Raw genomic sequence first — 19,376 nt, forward strand, 5'->3', positions numbered from 1 at the left:
CGGGAGTGAGGGGCACTGGCAGGGATGGAGGCGCAGGGGCTGCAGGTTGGGAGTGAGGGGCACCGGCAGGGCTGGGGGCTGCGGGTCGGGAGTGAGGGGCACCGACAGGGCTGGGGGCGCAGAGGCTGCGGGTCGGGAGTGAGGGGCACCGGCAGGGTGGGGGGGCTGTGGGTCGGGAGTGAGGGGCACCGTGGGCCAGGAGGCCTGGGGGGGCTGTGGGTCGGGAGTGAGGGGCACTGGCAGGGTTGGGGGCTGCAGGTCGGGAGTGAGGGGCACCAGCAGGGCGGGGGGCTGCGGGTCGGGAGTGAGGGGCACCGTGGGCCAGGAGGCCAGGGGGGTGTCACACTGGTTTCACCTGCTGGAGCTGGCGCCTCGATTGACGTCAGTGAAATAGTTTCTCTGGTGAGGGGTGAGGGAGGTGACAGCTGGGGGGGTCCTGGCACGATGGGGAGGGGGCGGAGCTGACGGGGGACGGGAGAAGGGGCTGCAGGAGGAGGACAGGTGGGGTTTTGGAGGAGGTAACGAGGGTTGTGTAGGGCAGGGGGCTGGGGCGACAGTGTGGGGCTGGCAGTGGGGCGGGGGGAGAGGGTGATGGGGGGTTGTATAGGGCAGAGCGGGTGGGGAGTCAATCTAGGGGGTGACGGGGGCTGCATGGGGCAGAGGGGGATTGTGGGGGCTGGGCTGGGGGGCTGGGAGGGTAGGAGGCACAAGAGGGGTGATCCTTGGAGGGGAGATGCAGAGTCCCCAGTCTCGGGGTCCCGCTCCACTCACTGCCCCCCCTCAGCGTGTGGGGGAAAGGATCTGTGGGGTAGGAGGGCGCGGGGAGAACAGACCCACAGCCAGGAAAGGGTTAACAGCTGCTAGACTCCCCCACCCAGTCCTGGGGAGGTGGGTCCATGGGGTGTCCGGGGGGGGCAGATGGGAGACAAGCAGACAGACAGACAGAGCCTCCGCTGGAAGCATCTCCCCGGACTCCTGGGTCCCATCTCCCTGCCATCCCCCCGGGCAGTCAGCAGAACAGAGCGGGAGTTTGGAGGAGGTGGGGGCAGTTCTGGGGTCTGGATATTAGGGGGCGCCATGGTGGGGAGTCAGAGGCTGCTGCTTTCTAGGATAGAGAGCGGGGGGGATAGATTGATAGGTGGGTGGATGGGGATGAATGGGGGGATGGATGCAGGGGGCGTAGGGGGGTCGATAGAGGGGGTGGATGGGGATGGATGGTGGGTAGATGGGATGGATGGTGGGTGGATGGGGTGGATGGGGGGATGGATGCAGGGGGTGTAGGGGGGTCGATAGAGGGGGTGGTTGGGGATGGATGGTGGGTAGGTGGGATGGATGGTGGGTGGATGGGGTGGATGGGGGGATGGATGCAGGGGGCGTAGGGGGGTCGATAGAGGGGGTGGATGGGGATGGATTGATAGGTGGGTGGATGGGGATGAATGGGGGGATGGATGCAGGGGGCGTAGGGGGGTCGATAGAGGGGGTGGATGGGGATGGATGGTGGGTAGATGGGATGGATGGTGGGTGGATGGGGTGGATGGGGGGATGCATGCAGGGGGTGTAGAGAGCTCGATAGAGGGGGTGGATGGGGATGGATGGTGGGTAGATGGGATGGATGGTGGGTGGATGGGGATGATTGGGGGGATGGATGCAGGGGGCATATGGGGGTCGATAGAGGGGGTAGATGGGGATGGATGGTGGGTAGATGGGATGGATGGTGGGTGGATCGGGATGAATGGGGGGATGAATGGGGGTAGATGGGGTGGATGGGGAGATGGATGCAGGGGGCGTATGGGGGTTGATAGAGGGGGTGGATGGGGATGGATGGTGGGTAGATGGGATGGATGGTGGGTGGATGGGGATGAATGGGGGGATGAATGGGGGTAGATGTGGTGGATGGGGGGATGGATGCAGGGGGTGTAGGGGGGTCGATAGAGGGGGTGGATGGGGATGGATGGTGGTAGATGGGATGGATGGTGGGTGGATGGGGATGAATGGGGGGATGGATGCAGGGGGCGTAGGGGGGGTCGATAGAGGGGGTGGATGGGGATGGATTGATAGGTGGGTGGATGGGGATGAATGGGGGGATGGATGCAGGGGGCGTATGGGGGTCGATAGAGGGGGTAGATGGGGATGGATGGTGGGTAGATGGGATGGATGGTGGGTGGATGGGGATGAATGGGGGGATGAATGGGGGTAGATGGGGTGGATGGGGAGATGGATGCAGGGGGCGTATGGGGGTCGATAGAGGGGGTGGATGGGGATGAATGGGGGGATGGATGCAGGGGGCGTAGGGGGGTCGATAGAGGGGGTGGATGGGGATGGATTGATAGGTGGGTGGATGGGGACGAATGGGGGGATGGATGCAGGGGGCGTAGGGGGTCGATAGAGGGGGTGGATGGGGATGGATGGTGGGTAGATGGGATGGATGGTGGGTCGATGGGGATGAATGGGGGGATGGATGCAGGGGGCGTAGGGGGGTCGATAGAGGGGGTAGATGGGGATGGATTGATAGGTGGGTGGATGGGGATGAATGGGGGGATGGATGCAGGGGGCGTAGGGGGGTCGATGGATGGTGGGTAGATGGGGATGGATGGTGGGTAGATGGGGATGGATGGTGGGTGGATGGGGATGAATGGGGGGATGAATGGGGGGTGGATGGGGGGATGGATGCAGGGGGCGTAGGAGGGTGGATGGGGATGGATAGAGGGGGACGTATCTGCCTCCCCAGCCCGGGGAGGGAGGCCCAGAAGAGGGTCAGACTGGGGGAGCAGCTCCCCACATATGGACCTGGCCTCAATTCCACTCTGCACCCAGCTGTGACGCCTGCCCAGCGCCATCCCCTGCCCGCCGCCGCTCTGAGCGTTCAGCCCCAGTCGGTATGTTCTGATTTATGGTAATCCAGGCTGTGTATGTGCCCATCCCTCCACTGCTCCCTCCCTCCCTCCATCCATCCACCTACCCCTCCCTCCCTCCCTCCCTCCATCCATCCATCCATCCACCTACCACTCCTTCCATCCGTCCATCCATCCATCCACCCCATACATACCTCTCCCTCCATCCATTCCTCCATCCATCCACCTACCCCTCCCTCCCTCCATCCATCCATCCATCCACCTACCCCTCCCTCCCTCCCTCCATCCATCCATCCATCCCTCTCCCTCCATCCATTCCTCCCTCCATCCACCTACCCCTCCCTCCCTCCATCCATCCACCTACCCCTCCCTCCCTCCATCCATCCATCCACCCCATACATACCTCTCCCTCCATCCATTCCTCCATCCATCCATCCACCTCTCCCTCCATCCATCCTGCACCCACCCATCCATCCTCCTATCCATCCATCCACCCCTCTCTCAGTCCAGCTACCCACCGCTCCCTCTACCCCTCCCTTCCTCCCTCCATCCATCCAGACCCCTCTCCATCCATCCCCATACACCCCCCCGCACCCACTCAGACCCTAGTCATCATTACCCATTGTTGACCATCTGTGCAGCTAATGGCCTCCAATCCAATAGAGCCCCCTGGATTTTCTTTGCCTTTGAAATAGGTTTACATCTAATCGAATCAAGCTTCCTCTGATCCCGCTGACTCGTCTCCCTCTCTGGTCTAATCCGGTCAGATAAACCAGTCTGTCCACCCAACCCCTGCTAAACCCTCAACGCTATTTTTATCAACTTCCCTCTAATCTCTGCTTTAATCTCACCCTCGGTCCCTTTCCATCTCTCTAATCCAGTGGAGCCCAACTGGCCAATCTCCATGGAGCCTGCGTAACTTCTCTGGGTACCACAGATCACTCCGATATTTTATAGAACCAGCTATTTTAGTCTGTGTCACAATCACAATCTGTCTAAAATGTGTGTCATCGTCCGTCATACGTTGTGGTTATGGGTTATAATCTGTGTAATCGACTATAATCTGCCGAATGTCTCTATCATAATGCATCTGCTAGACTATAATTAGAGAGACAAGGTAGATCAGGAATATCTTTCACTGGACCACCAAGGTCTCCTTCTGGTCCCCAGAAAGATGGACTTTCGCCAACGTTATGGTGAGGAAGAGCTCGGCATAAACTCACACGCTTGTCTCTTTCACCAAGAGACGTGGGTCTCATAAAAGACATCCCACCTTGTCTCTCTCATCTCGATCCGGCCACACCACTGCCGTAAACAGCTTCTCATCAAGGATTTTAGTCTCGCTAATCTAGTATAATCTGTGTGAACTCAGTACACCAAAACCCACTCGAATCTGGCATATTTCTGTACTTTGACTAACCTCCTGTAACTGCGGCAATCACCACAGCGAGCAGACTGCGGCCGTGTGTTTTCACAGCTACGTAGCGCCCTGTGTTTCATCTCCTGTGTCCAGCCCTGGAACCAGCGCTCAACTAAACTGTCTGTTTAACATCGAGGCGGGGAAATGGAGGAACGCAGCACCCCTGGCGCAGCAGGAAAGGTGGGAACGGGGGAGAAGAGGCCATGGGGCGGCGGATGGCGCCTCTCCAGCCATAGAGCGGGATGGGAGGTGTGGGTGGGGTCGGTTGGAGAGGGAGAAGATTGGCCAACAGCGTGTGTGACCCGGCCCCCAGTGTCACCTGTTTAATCTGACGTTCTGGAGCGATAGATAAAGGGAGGCCTGGGGGGAGGGGTAGCTCAGTGGTTTGAGCATTAGCTGCTAAACCCAGGGTTGGGAGCTCAAGCCTTGAGGGGGCCACCTGGGGCAAAAATCTGTCTGGGGATCGGTCCTGCTTTGAGCAGGGGGCTGGACTAGCTACCTCCTGAGGTCCCTTCCAGCCCAAGCCATGTTCATCCAGTGTCTGGCTGTGCATTGCAGCAAACGTGTGGCTGAGCATTGACTCTACTGGCCGAGATCTCACATAGACCCACTCCCAGCAATTTTCAACTTCCTTAGAGCCACGTGATTTTCTCCGCTCTCTACTTGGAGCTGTCTGGGCCGCTCTAGTAATCCGTCTCGAGGACATTTATCCACCTGTCGTCCCAGCCGTAACATCTATCGATGCGTCAGTCCCCTTCATAGTGTCCATCCATCCACATCCCCGTCCCCTCTGATCTCTCCTTCCCGGCATGTACACAGCCCTCTGTGATGGAGCAGGGGCTGTCTGTGTGGTTGATAGGTGAGAGCAGGGACTGTCTGTGTGCTTGGTAGGCAGAGACAGGTATGCAGCTGTAACATGAGCCTGGCCTGGGGGAGGGGAGGTCTCACCTCTGGCTGTAGCTAGACAAAGGGAGGGGGGAAGTGGAATCAGTCTTCGGTTGGGAGCTGGGAGGTGGGTTTCAGGGGATCCTAGGCTGGGATCCAAGCACCCTGAACCCCCCAGAAAGGCCAGATTGAGGGGTCCTGGCTCTGAACCCAAGCTGGGCTGTATCCTGTGTTCCTGTTGTTCAATAAACCTTCTGTTTTACTCGCTGGCTGAGAGTCACTGTGAGCCCAGGAAGAGGGGTGCAGGGCCGGACTCCCCCACACTCCGTGACAACTGGTGGCAGCGGTGGGATCGACTGCACCCCGCGGACGGCGCTTCCTGCAGTAAGTGACTGGGGAGCAGTAAAACGAAGGGGCGATTCACCCCTGGGCGAGTGTGGCCAGAGAGAAGGACTTTGCAGTAACAGGGTCCCCCGGGGGATCACAGCGAGCGATCCCAGGGGCGGAGGAGTCTGCAGCTCGACCCTGGCAAAGAGGTGGTGACCTGAAGGACTGGCACACTAGGGGTCCCCCTGGAACCTGTGGGGAGCGGCGAGCACCCCGGCCTGCGAGCGGCCAGCAGGAAGATGTATTCCACGCAGCGCAAGTGCGACTTGGTGGAGCAGTGTAAGCAGAGGGGGCTGCACTATGGGAAGCTCACCAAGGCCCAGCTGATTGCCCGGCTGGAGGAGAGAGATCGAGTCAATGAACCGGACCCGGTCTCTGAGGGAAGCAGCCCGGCAGATGCAGCGCAGGCACCAGTGTCTGTACCCACTGGGAGTGGTCAGCCGGCTGCTGAGGGCTCCTCGAGACCCCCCACCCCTAGGCCTAGGGGAAGGGGGAGGAGGAGGAGCCCAGCTACCGAGGGCACCGTGACCCCCCCGGCCGGCAGGGGATCGTCCCGGCGACGCTCGGCCTCCGTGGAACTCAGGCGGCTGGACTTGGAGAGAGAGATCAAACGGATGGAGATGGAGATGGAGGAGCGTAAGGAGCTGAGGGCATATGAGGAAAGACAAAGCCAGCGTGAGCTGGAGGAGAAGGAGAAGCAACGCGAATTCGAGGCGAGAGAGAAGGAGAAGCAACGCGGATACGAGGCGAGAGAGAAGGAGAAGCAACGTGAATTCGAAGCGAGAGAGAAGGAGGAGCAGCGCAGACATGAACTGGCCCTGGCCCAGCAGAACAACAGTAAGACCCCGGCTGCGGTGAGTGAGGGGGGGCCCAAGCCTACAAAGAGCTTCGATACGAACTTCCTGGCCCGGCGTAAGGAGGGGGAGGACATAGACACCTTCCTGACGGCCTTTGAGAATGCCTGCGAGCTGCACCAGGTTGACCCCGCAGACAGGATCCGGCGCCTCACCCCCTTACTGGACTCCACCGCCGTGGAGGTGTACAGCCGAATGAGAGGGGCGGAGGCGCGGGACTACAACCTGTTCAAAGAGGCCCTGCTCCGCGAGTTTGGGCTGACCCCGGAGATGTACCGGAAGAGGTTCCGGAGTCAACGTAAGACCCGGGAGGGCACCTACCTGCAACTGGTCAACCGGGCGCAGGGGTATGCCCGCAAGTGGACAGCCGGGGCCCAAACCAGAGAGGACCTGCTTGACCTATTCGTACTGGAGCACCTGTATGCGCAGTGCCCATCCGACCTGAAGCGATGGTTGATGGACCAGAAGCCGGAGAACCCGCAGCATGCAGGCCGGCTGGCCGACCAATATGTGGACAGTCGGGCAGGGGATGGCAGGGAGGAGTCTCGAGGGGGCAGGTCTGCCTCAACGCAGAGAGAGAGTCACCACGGGACGTCCCAGCGGGGCCCTATGGAGAACCCCCACCAAAGGGGAACATCCAGCGTCAGATCCACCCGACCCCCTCGAGGGGACCCACGAGACATGGGCTGCTTTCACTGTGGCCAACAAGGCCACATACGGGCCCAGTGCCCCAAGCTCAGAGACAGACCGAGCAGACCCAACCCGCCGAGGGTTGACTGGGTACAGACCCAATCGGAGGAGGGGCAACATGCCCAAGAGAGGGGGGCTGGCAGCGTCCCACCTGGGGAGGAGGGAGGAGGGCCCCCGGTCAGCGCCTCTGGGGGGCTGGATGCTCCGGTCCCAAGGGGCTGCTACAGGGTGGCCATGGGGCTGCCCCTCCGGAAACAGTGCCTGGTTCCCCTGGAGGTGGATGGGAAGAAGGTCACTGGGTACTGGGACACAGGCGCAGAGGTGACGCTGGCCCGGCCCGAGGTGGTGGGCCTAAATCGGATGGTGCCTGATACCTACCTGACCCTGATGGGCGTGAGCGGGACCCCATTCAAGGTGCCCGTGGCGAGGGTGCACCTGAAGTGGGGGGTCAAGGAGGGCCCCAAGGATGTGGGAGTGCACTCCCATTTGCCCACAGAGGTGCTAATGGGGGGGGACCTCGAGACCTGGCCCGGCAATACCCGGGGTACCCTGATTGTGACCCGTAGTCAGAGTCGGCGCAGGGCTCTGCACCCTGACAACGGGGAAAGTACTCTGCCCGAGTGCCTGGTGGGGAGGGAATGCCCAGAGACACGACCCAGAGAGGCTGCGGCCTCAGACCCAGCCGGGGAGAGAGAGCAGGGCCCCATCCCTGTCCCAGCTGCTGAGTTCCAGGCCGAGGTGCAGAAGGATCCCTCCTTGCAGAAGCCCAGGGACCGGGCTGACCTCAATGCAGCGCAGACCATGAGGAGAGGTTGCAAGGAGAGGTTCCTCTGGGAGAAGGGGTTCCTGTACCGGGAATGGGCTCCCCCCGGGGAGGTGGAGTCATGGGGGATTAGGAGGCAGCTGGTGGTTCCCCAGAAGTTTCGCCACAAGCTGCTGTACCTGGCCCATGACATCCCCCTCGCAGGGCACCAGGGAATCCGGCGCACCAGGCAGAGGCTGCTACAGAACTTTTACTGGCCTGGGGTCTTTACCCATGTCCGGCAGTACTGCCAATCCTGTGACCCCTGCCAGCGGGTGGGGAAGGCCCGGGACAAGGGGAAAGCAGCTCTGAGGCCTTTGCCCATCATAGAAGAGCCTTTCCAGAAGGTGGCCATGGACATGGTGGGGCCTCTCAGCAAGGCGACCCGGTCAGGAAAGAAATACATCTTGGTGGTGGTAGATTTCGCCACTCGATACCCCGAGGCGGTGGCCTTGTCCTCTACCGAAGCAGCCACCGTGGCGGATGCGCTGCTGACCATTTTCAGCCGGGTGGGATTCCCCCAGGAAGTCTTAACGGACCAGGGGTCCAACTTCATGTCGGACCTGCTCCAGTCCCTGTGGGAGAAATGTGGGGTCCGACCCAGCTGGGCCTCAGCGTACCACCCCCAGACCAACGGGCTGGTGGAGAGGTTCAACGGGACGCTAAAGATGATGCTAAAAACATTCATGCACCAGCACCCACAGGACTGGGACAAGTACTTACCTCACCTGCTATTTGTGTACAGGGAGGTACCCCAGGAGTCTACTGGGTTTTCGCCTTTCGAACAGTTATATGGAAGGCGGGTAAGGGGGCCCCTGGGCCTGCTGAGAGACGAATGGGAGGGGAAGGCCGCTCCCGATGGCGAGTCGGTGGTGGAGTATGTCCTGACCTTCCGGGAAAGACTTGCCGAGCTCATGGGCCTGACCAGGGAGAATCTGGCCCGAGCCCAGAGGAAGCAGAAGGTCTGGTACGACCGCACGGCGTGGGCCCGCGCCTTCGCCACCGGGGACCAAGTGATGGTTCTCATCCCCGTGAGGAAAAACAAACTCCAGGCTGCCTGGGAAGGGCCCTTCAAGGTTGTCCAGCAACTGAATGAGGTAAACTATGTGGTGGAGCTGTCGAACCGGGCTCATCACTGCCGGGTGTACCATGTGAATATGATGAAGCCATATTATGACCGGGGGAATATGGTGTTGGCCGTGTGTGGCCACTGGGAGGAGCCGGGGGATGACCCTCTAGTGGATCTATTCCCAGGGACAAAGGCTGGTTTCCCCCTGGAGGCGATTCCCCTCTCAGATCAGCTGACCCCGGCTCAGCATGCTGAGATCAGAGGGGTGCTGCAACTGTACCGACCGTTGTTTTCCAACCAGCCTGGGCGCACTAATTTGACTGTCCACCGGGTGGAGACTGGGGCACACACCCCGATACGCTGCTCCCCTTTTCGGGTTACCGGGAAGACTGCCCAGGACCTGGAAAGGGAGGTCAGGGACATGCTGGCTTTAGGGGTGATCCAGCCGTCCGCCAGCCCCTGGGCCTTGCCGGTGGTGCTGGTCCCCAAGAAGGACGGGTCGATCCGGTTCTGCGTGGACTATCGAAAGCTCAATGCCATCACCGTATCTGATGCCTACCCCATGCCAAGGCCTGACGAGCTCCTAGACAAGCTAGGAGGTGCTCGGTACCTCACCACCATGGATCTTACAAAGGGCTACCGGCAAGTGCCGCTGGACGCAGATGCCAGGCTGAAATCGGCCTTCATCACTCCCCTGGGGCTCTATGAGTTTCTGACCCTGCCCTTTGGCCTCAAGGGAGCGCCGGCCACCTTCCAGCGCCTGGTGGATCAGCTACTGAGGGGGATGGAGAGTTTTGCTGTGGCGTATATTGATGACATCTGCGTCTTCAGCCAGACCTGGGAGGACCACGTGCTCCAGGTTAGACAAGTGCTGGACCGACTCCGGGAGGCGGGGTTAACCGTAAAGGCTGAGAAGTGCAAGGTGGGGATGGCTGAAGTATCTTACCTGGGCCATCGGGTGGGGAGCGGCTGCCTAAAGCCAGAACCAGCCAAGGTGGAGGCGATCAGAGACTGGCCCGCTCCCCAGACCAAAAAGCAGGTCCAGGCCTTTATTGGGATGGCGGGGTACTATCGGAGGTTCGTGCCCCACTTTAGTGCCATAGCTGCCCCCATCACTGAGCTGTGCAAGAAGGGGAAGCCAGACAAGGTGGTCTGGACCGAGCAGTGCCAGGAGGCTCCCCAGGCACTGAAGGAGGCTCTGCTCAAAGGCCCAGTTCTGGCAAACCCAAACTTTGACAAGCCCTTTATGGTGTTTACCGACGCCTCCGACATGGGCCTGGGGGCGGTGTTGATGCAGGAGGATGAAAAGGGGGAGAGACACCCCATCGTGTACCTGAGCAAGAAGTTGCTACCCCGGGAGCAGAACTACGCGGCCATCGAGAAGGAATGCCTGGCCATGGTGTGGGCCCTGAAGAAACTGGAGCCATATCTCTTTGGGCGCCACTTCACCGTGTACACCGACCACTCTCCCCTGACCTGGCTGCACCAGATGAAAGGAGCCAACGCCAAGCTCCTGAGGTGGAGCCTGCTCCTGCAGGACTATGACATGGACGTGGTCCACGTGAAGGGAAGCGCCAACCTGATAGCGGATGCGCTGTCCCGGAGAGGGGGCCCCGAACTTCCCCGGGTCACTGGACAGTGACCCCGCTCAGTTCAGTCTCGGAGGGGGGAGAGGTGTGATGGAATAGGGACTGTCTGTGTGGTTGGTAGGTGAGAGCAGGGACTGTCTCTGTGCTTGGTAGGCAGAGACAGGTCTGCAGCTGTAACATGAGCCTGGCCTGGGGGAGGGGAGGTCTCACCTCTGGCTGTAGCTAGACAAAGGGAGGGGGGAAGTGGAATCAGTCTTCGGTTGGGAGCTGGGAGGTGGGTTTCAGGGGATCCTAGGCTGGGATCCAAGCACCCTGAACCCCCCAGAAAGGCCAGATTGAGGGGTCCTGGCTCTGAACCCAAGCTGGGCTGTATCCTGTGTTCCTGTTGTTCAATAAACCTTCTGTTTTACTCGCTGGCTGAGAGTCACTGTGAGCCCAGGAAGAGGGGTGCAGGGCCGGACTCCCCCACACTCCGTGACACCCTCCATTCCCCATTCACCCCTCCGTCCCCAACCCCTCCATCCCCATCCACAGCCCCTGTCCCTCCATCCCCATCCAGAGCCCTTCATCCCACAACCCTCCATCCCCATCCACAGCCCTTCATCCCCCATCCCCATCCACAGCCCTTCATCCCACAACCCTCCATCCCCATCCACAACCCTCCCATCCCCCCATCCCCATCCCCATCCACAGCCCTTCATCCCCCCATCCCCATCCCCATCCACAGCCCTTCATCCCACAACCCCCCATCCCCATCCACAACCCTCCATCCCCATCCACAGCCCTTCATCCCTCCATCCCTCCATCCCCATCCCCAGCCCTTCATCCCCCCATCCCCCATCCCCATCCACAACCCTCCATCCTTCCATCCCCATCCACAGCCCTTCATCCCTCCATCCTCCATCCCCATCCACAGCCCTTCATCCCTCCATCCCCCATCCCCATCCACAGCCCTTCATCCCTCCATCCCTCCATCCCCATCCACAGCCCTTGTCCCTCCATCCCCATCCACAGCCCTTCATCCCCCCATCCCTCCATCCCCATCCACAGCCCTTCATCCCCCATCCCCATCCACAACCCCTGTCCCTCCATCCAAATCCACAGCCCTTCATCCCACAACCCCCCATCCCCATCCACAACCCTCCATCCCCATCCACAGCCCTTCATCCCCCCATCCCCCATCCCCATCCCCAGCCCTTCATCCCTCCATCCCCCATCCCCATCCACAACCCTTGTCCCTCCATCCCCATCCACAGCCCTTCATCCCCCATCCCCATCCACAGCCCTTCATCCCACAACCCTCCATCCCCATCCACAACCCTCCATCCCACAATCCCCATCCCCATCCACAGCCCTTCACCATCCCCATCCACAGCCCTTCATCCCACAACCCCCCATCCCCATCCACAACCCTCCATCCCCATCCACAGCCCTTCATCCCTCCATCCCTCCATCCCCATACCCAGCCCTTCATCCCACCATCCCCCATCCCCATCCACAACCCTCCATCCCTCCATCCCCATCCACAGCCCTTCATCCCTCCATCCCCCATCCCCATCCACAGCCCTTCATCCCTCCATCCCCCATCCCCATCCACAGCCCTTCATCCCTCCATCCCTCCATCCCCATCCCCAGCCCTTGTCCCTCCATCCCCATCCACAGCCCTTCATCCCTCCATCCCCCATCCCCATCCACAGCCCTTCATCCCCCCATCCCTCCATCCCCATCCACAGCCCTTCATCCCCCATCCCCATCCACAACCCCTGTCCCTCCATCCAAATCCACAGCCCTTCATCCCACAACCCCCCATCCCCATCCACAACCCTCCATCCCCATCCACAGCCCTTCATCCCCCCATCCCCCATCCCCATCCCCAGCCCTTCATCCCTCCATCCCCCATCCCCATCCTCTTCCCTTGTCCCTCCATCCCCATCCAGAGCCCTTCATCCCACAACCCTCCATCCCCATCCTCAGCCCTTCATCCCTCCATCCCCATCCACAGCCCTTCATCCCTCCATCCCTCCATCCCCATCCACAGCCCTTCATCCCTCCATCCCCCATCCCCATCCCCAGCCCTTCATCCCCCCATCCCCATCCACAACCCCTGTCCCTCCATCCCCATCCAGAGCCCTTCATCCCACAACCCCCCATCCCCATCCACAACCCTCCATCCCCAACCACAGCCCTTCATCCCCCATCCCTCCATCCCCATCCACAACCCTCCATCCCCCATCCCCATCCACAGCCCTCCATTCCCCATTCACCCCTCCGTCCCCAACCCCTCCATCCCCATCCACAGCCCCTGTCCCTCCATCCCCATCCAGAGCCCTTCATCCCACAACCCCCCATCCCCATCCACAACCCTCCATCCCCATCCACAGCCCTTCATCCCCCCATCCCTCCATCCCCATCCACAGCCCTTCATCCCTCCATCCCCCATCCCCATCCACAGCCCTTCATCCCTCCATCCCCCATCCCCATCCACAGCCCTTCATCCCTCCATCCCCCATCCCCATCCACAGCCCTCCATTCCCCATTCACCCCTCCGTCCCCAACCCCTCCATCCCCAGCCACAATCCCTGTCCCTCCATCCCCATCCACAGCCCTTCATCCCACAACCCCCCATCCCCATCCACAACCCTCCATCCCCAACCACAGCCCTTCATCCCTCCATCCCTCCATCCCCATCCACAGCCCTTCATCCCTCCATCCCCCATCCCCATCCACAGCCCTCCATTCCCCATTCACCCCTCCGTCCCAAACCCCTCCATCCCCATCCACAACCCTTGTCCCTCCATCCCCATCCACAGACCTTCATCCCACAACCCCCCATCCCCATCCACAACCCTCCATCCCCATCCACAGCCCTTCATCCCCCCATCCCTCCATCCCCATCCACAGCCCTTCATCCCTCCATCCCCCATCCCCATCCACAGCCCTTCATCCCTCCATCCCCCATCCCCATCCACAGCCCTTCATCCCCCCATCCCTCCATCCCCATCCACAGCCCTTCATCCCTCCATCCCCCATCCCCATCCACAGCCCTTCATCCCTCAATGCCCTCTCCACTTCCTCAGCGCGTCATCCCTCCATCCCCCATCCCCATCCACAGCCCTCCATTCCCCATTCACCCCTCCGTCCCAAACCACTCCATCCCCATCCACAACCCCTGTCCCTCCATCCCCATCCAGAGCCCTTCATCCCACAACCCCCCATCCCCATCCACAACCCTCCATCCCCATCCACAGCCCTTCATCCCCCCATCCCCCATCCCCATCCACAGCCCTCCATTCCCCATTCACCCCTCCGTCCCAAACCCCTCCATCCCCATCCACAACCCCTGTCCCTCCATCCCCATCCAGAGCCCTTCATCCCACAACCCCCCATCCCCATCCACAACCCTCCATCCCCAACCACAGCCCTTCATCCCCCATCCCTCCATCCCCATCCACAGCCCTTCATCCCTCCATCCCCCATCCCCATCCACAGCCCTTCATCCCTCCATCCCCCATCCCCATCCAGAACCCTTGTCCCTCCATCCCCATCCACAGACCTTCATCCCCCATCCCCCCATCCCCATCCACAACCCTCCATCCCCATCCACAGCCCTTCATCCCTCCATCCCCCATCCCCATCCACAGCCCTTCATCCCCCCATCCCTCCATCCCCATCCACAGACCTTCATCCCCCATCCCCCCATTGCTCCAGCCCCATCCACAGCCATACAGCCCACTGCACATTAAAATTAATCTATTTCTTTGACCTATTTCAATCTTTAAATCTGGTAATTTCACAGTAACACAAACTCCTCAAATCTCTTTTTAATCTCATTGATTTTAAGTAACATAAATCAGGCTAAACTTGTTATCTCAGTCTGAACTAATTTAACTATTCCTTCTTCTTCATCCCTCCCTCCCCGGGCGATATCCATCCCTCCATCCCCCTCTCCCTCCTCATCATCCCTCCCTCCCCGTGCGATATCCATCCCTCCATCCGCCTCTCACTCCTCATCATCCCTCCCTCCCCGTGCGATATCCATCCATCCATCCCCCTCTCCCTCCTCATCATCCCTCCCTCCCCGTGCGATATCCATCCCTCCATCCCCCTCTCCCTCCACATCATCCCTCCCTTCCCGTGCGATATCCATCCCTCCATCCCCCTCTCCCTCCTCATCATCCCTCCCTCCCCGTGAGATATCCATCCCTCCATCCCCCTCTCCCTCCTCCTCATCCCTCCCTCCCCTTGCGATATCCATCCCTCCATCCCCCTCTCCCTCCTCATCCCTCCCTCCCCGTGCGATATCCATCCCTCCTTCACCCTCTCCCTCCTCATCATCCCTCCCTCCCCGTGCGATATCCATCCCTCCATCCCCCTCTCCCTCCTCATCATCCCTCCCTCCCCGTGCGATATCCATCCCTCCATCCCCCTCTCCCTCCACATCATCCCTCCCTCCCCGGGCGATATCCATCCCTCCATCCCCCTCTCCCTCCTCATCATCCCTCCCTCCCCGTGCGATATCCATCCCTCCATCCCCCTCTCCCTCCTCCTCATCCCTCCCTCCCCTTGCGATATCCATCCCTCCATCCCCCTCTCCCTCCTCATCCCTCCCTCCCCGTGCGATATCCATCCCTCCATCCGCCTCTCCCTCCTCATCATCCCTACCTCCCCGTGCGATATCCATCCCTCCATCCCCCTCTCCCTCCTCATCATCCCTCCCTCCCCGTGCGATATCCATCCCTCCATCCCCCTCTCCCTCCACATCATCCCTCCCTCCCCGTGCGATATCCATCCCTCCATCCCCCTCTCCCTCCTCATCATCCCTCCCTCCCCGTGCGATATCCATCCCTCCATCCCCCTCTCCCTCCTCAACATCCCTCCCTCCCCGTGCGATATCCATCCCTCCATCCCCCTCTCCCTCCTCATCATCCCTCCCTCCCCGTGCGATATCCATCCCTCCATCCCCCTCTCCCTCCACATCATCCCTCCCTCCCCGTGCGATATCCATCCCTCCATCCCCCTCTCCCTCCTCATCATCCCTCCCTCCCCGTGCGATATCCATCCCTCCATCCCCCTCTCCCTCCTCATCCCTCCCTCCCCTTGCGATATCCATCCCTCCATCCCCCTCTCCCTCCACATCATCCCTCCCTCCCCGTGCGATATCCATCCCTCCATCCCCCTCTCCCTCCACATCATCCCTCCCTCCCCGTGCGATATCCATCCCTCCATCCCCCTCTCCCTCCACATCATCCCTCCCTCCCCGTGCGATATCCATCCCTCCATTCCCCTCTCCCTCCTCATCATCCCTCCCTCCCCGTGCGATATCCATCCCTCCATCCCCCTCTCCCTCCTCATCATCCCTCCCTCCCCGTGCGATATCCATCCCTCCATCCCCCTCTCCCTCCTCATCATCCCTCCCTCCCCGTGCGATATCCATCCCTCCATCCCCCTCTCCCTCCTCATCATCCCTCCCTCCCCGTGCGATATCCATCCCTCCATCCCCCTCTCCCTCCTCATCATCCCTCCCTCCCCGTGCGATATCCATCCCTCCATCCCCCTCTCCCTCCTCATCATCCCTCCCTCCCCGTGCGATATCCATCCCTCCATCCCCCTCTCCCTCCTCATCATCCCTCCCTCCCCGGGCGATATCCATCCCTCCATCCCCCTCTCCCTCCTCATCATCCCTCCCTCCCCGGGCGATATCCATCCCTCCATCCCCCTCTCCCTCCACATCATCCCTCCCTCCCCGTGCGATATCCATCCCTCCATCCCCCTCTCCCTCCTCATCATCCCTCCCTCCCCGTGCGATATCCATCCCTCCATCCCCCTCTCCCTCCTCATCATCCCTCCCTCCCCGTGCGATATCCATCCCTCCATCCCCCTCTCCCTCCTCCTCATCCCTCCCTCCCCTTGCGATATCCATCCCTCCATCCCCCTCTCCCTCCACATCATCCCTCCCTTCCCGTGCGATATCCATCCCTCCATCCCCCTCTCCCTCCTCATCATCCCTCCCTCCCCGTGCGATATCCATCCCTCCATCCCCCTCTCCCTCCACATCATCCCTCCCTCCCCGTGCGATATCCATCCCTCCATCCCCCTCTCCCTCCTCATCATCCCTCCCTCCCCGTGCGATATCCATCCCTCCATCCCCTTCTCCCTCCACATCATTCCTCCCTCCCCTTGCGATATCCATCCCTCCATCCCCCTCTCCCTCCACATCATCCCTCCCTCCCCGTGCGATATCCATCCCTCCATCCCCCTCTCCCTCCTCATCATCCCTCCCTCCCCGTGCGATATCCATCCCTCCATCCCCCTCTCCCTCCTCATCATCCCTCCCTCCCCGTGCGATATCCATCCCTCCATCCCCCTCTCCCTCCTCATCATCCCTCCCTCCCCGTGCGATATCCATCCGTCCATCCCCCTCTCCCTCCTCATCATCCCTCCCTCCCCGTGCGATATCCATCCCTCCATCCCCCTCTCCCTCCTCATCATCCCTCCCTCCCCGTGCGATATCCATCCCTCCATCCCCCTCTCCCTCCTCATCATCCCTCCCTCCCCGTGCGATATCCATCCCTCCATCCCCCTCTCTCCCTCCTCATCATCCCTCCCTCCCCGTGCGATATCCATCCCTCCATCCCCCTCTCCCTCCACATCATCCCTCCCTCCCCGTGCGATATCCATCCCTCCATCCCCCTCTCCCTCCACATCATCCCTCCCTCCCCGTGCGATATCCATCCCTCCATCCCCCTCTCCCTCCACATCATCCCTCCCTCCCCGGGCGATATCCATCCCTCCATCCCCCTCTCCCTCCACATCATCCCTCCCTCCCCGTGCGATATCCATCCCTCCATCCCCCTCTCCCTCCTCATCATCCCTCCCTCCCCGTGCGATATCCATCCCTCCATCCCCCTCTCCCTCCTCATCATCCCTCCCTCCCCGGGCGATATCCATCCCTCCATCCCCCTCTCCCTCCTCATCATCCCTCCCTCCCCGTGCGATATCCATCCCTCCATCCCCCTCTCCCTCCACATCATCCCTCCCTCCCCGTGCGATATCCATCCCTCCATCCCCCCTCTCCCTCCACATCATCCCTCCCTCCCCGGGCGATATCCATCCCTCCATCCCACTCTCCCTCCTCATCATCCCTCCCTCCCCGTGCGATATCCATCCCTCCATCCCCCTCTCCCTCCACATCATCCCTCCCTCCCCGGGCGATATCCATCCCCCTCTCCCTCCTCATCATTCCTCCCTCCTCGTGCGATATCGATCCCTCCATCCCCCTCTCCCTCCTCATCATCCCTCCCTCCCCGTGCGATATCCATCCCTCCATCCCCCTCTCCCTCCACATCATCCCTCCCTCCCCGTGCGATATCCATCCCTCCATCCCCCTCTCCCTCCACATCATCCCTCCCTCCCCGTGCGATATCCATCCCTCCATCCCCCTCTCCCTCCTCATCATTCCTCCCTCCGCGGGCGATATCCATCCCTCCATCCCCCTCTCCCTCCTCATCATCCCTCCCTCCCCGTGCGATATCCATCCCTCCATCCCCCTCTCCCTCCTCATCATCCCTCCCTCCCCGTGCGATATCCATCCCTCCATCCCCCTCTCCCTCCTCATCATCCCTCCCTCCCCGTGCGATATCCATCCCTCCATCCCCCTCTCCTCCACATCATCCCTCCCTCCCCGTGCGATATCCATCCCTCCATCCCCCTCTCCCTCCACATCATCCCTCCCTCCCCGTGCGATATCCATCCCTCCATCCCCCTCTCCCTCCTCATCATCCCTCCCTCCCCGTGCGATATCCATCCCTCCATCCCCCTCTCCCTCCTCATCATCCCTCCCTCCCCGGGCGATATCCATCCCTCCATACCCCTCTCCCTCCACATCATCCCTCCCTCCCCGTGCGATATCCATCCCTCCATCCCCCTCTCCCTCCACATCATCCCTCCCTCCCCGTGCGATATCCATCCCTCCATACCCCTCTCTCTCCACATCATCCCTCCCTCCCCGTGCGATATCCATCCGTCCATCCCCCTCTCCCTCCACATCATCCCTCCCTCCCCGTGCGATATCCATCCCTCCATCCCCCTCTCCCTCCTCATCATCCTCCCTCCCCGTGTGATATCCATCCCTCCATCCCCCTCTCCCTCCTCATCATCCCTCCCTCCCCGGCCGATATCCATCCGTCCATCCCCCTCTCCCTCCACATCATCCCTCCCTCCCCGTGCGATATCCATCCCTCCAGCCCCCTCTCCCTCCTCATCATCCTCCCTCCCCGTGTGATATCCATCCCTCCATCCCCCTCTCCCTCCTCATCATCCCTCCCTCCCCGGGCGATATCCATCCCTCCATCCCCCTCTCCCTCCTCATCATCCCTCCCTCCCCGTGCGATATCCATCCCTCCATCCCCCTCTCCCTCCACATCATCCCTCCCTCCCCGTGCGATATCCATCCCTCCATCCCCCTCTCCCTCCTCATCATCCCTCCCTCCCCGTGCGATATCCATCCCTCCATCCCCCTCTCCCTCCTCATCATCCCTCCCTCCCCGTGCGATATCCATCCCTCCATCCCCCTCTCCCTCCTCATCATCCCTCCCTCCCCGTGCGATATCCATCCCTCCATCCGCCTCTCCCTCCTCATCATCCCTCCCTCCCCGTGCGATATCCATCCCTCCATCCCCCTCTCCCTCCACATCATCCCTCCCTCCCCGTGCGATATCCATCCCTCCATCCCCCTCTCCCTCCACATCATCCCTCCCTCCCCGTGCGATATCCATCCCCCCTCTCCCTCCTCATCATCCCTCCCTCCCCGTGCGATATCCATCCCTCCA

Source organism: Mauremys mutica, chromosome 13 (assembly GCF_020497125.1).
Source record: "Mauremys mutica isolate MM-2020 ecotype Southern chromosome 13, ASM2049712v1, whole genome shotgun sequence".
Lineage (NCBI taxonomy): Eukaryota > Metazoa > Chordata > Testudines > Geoemydidae > Mauremys > Mauremys mutica.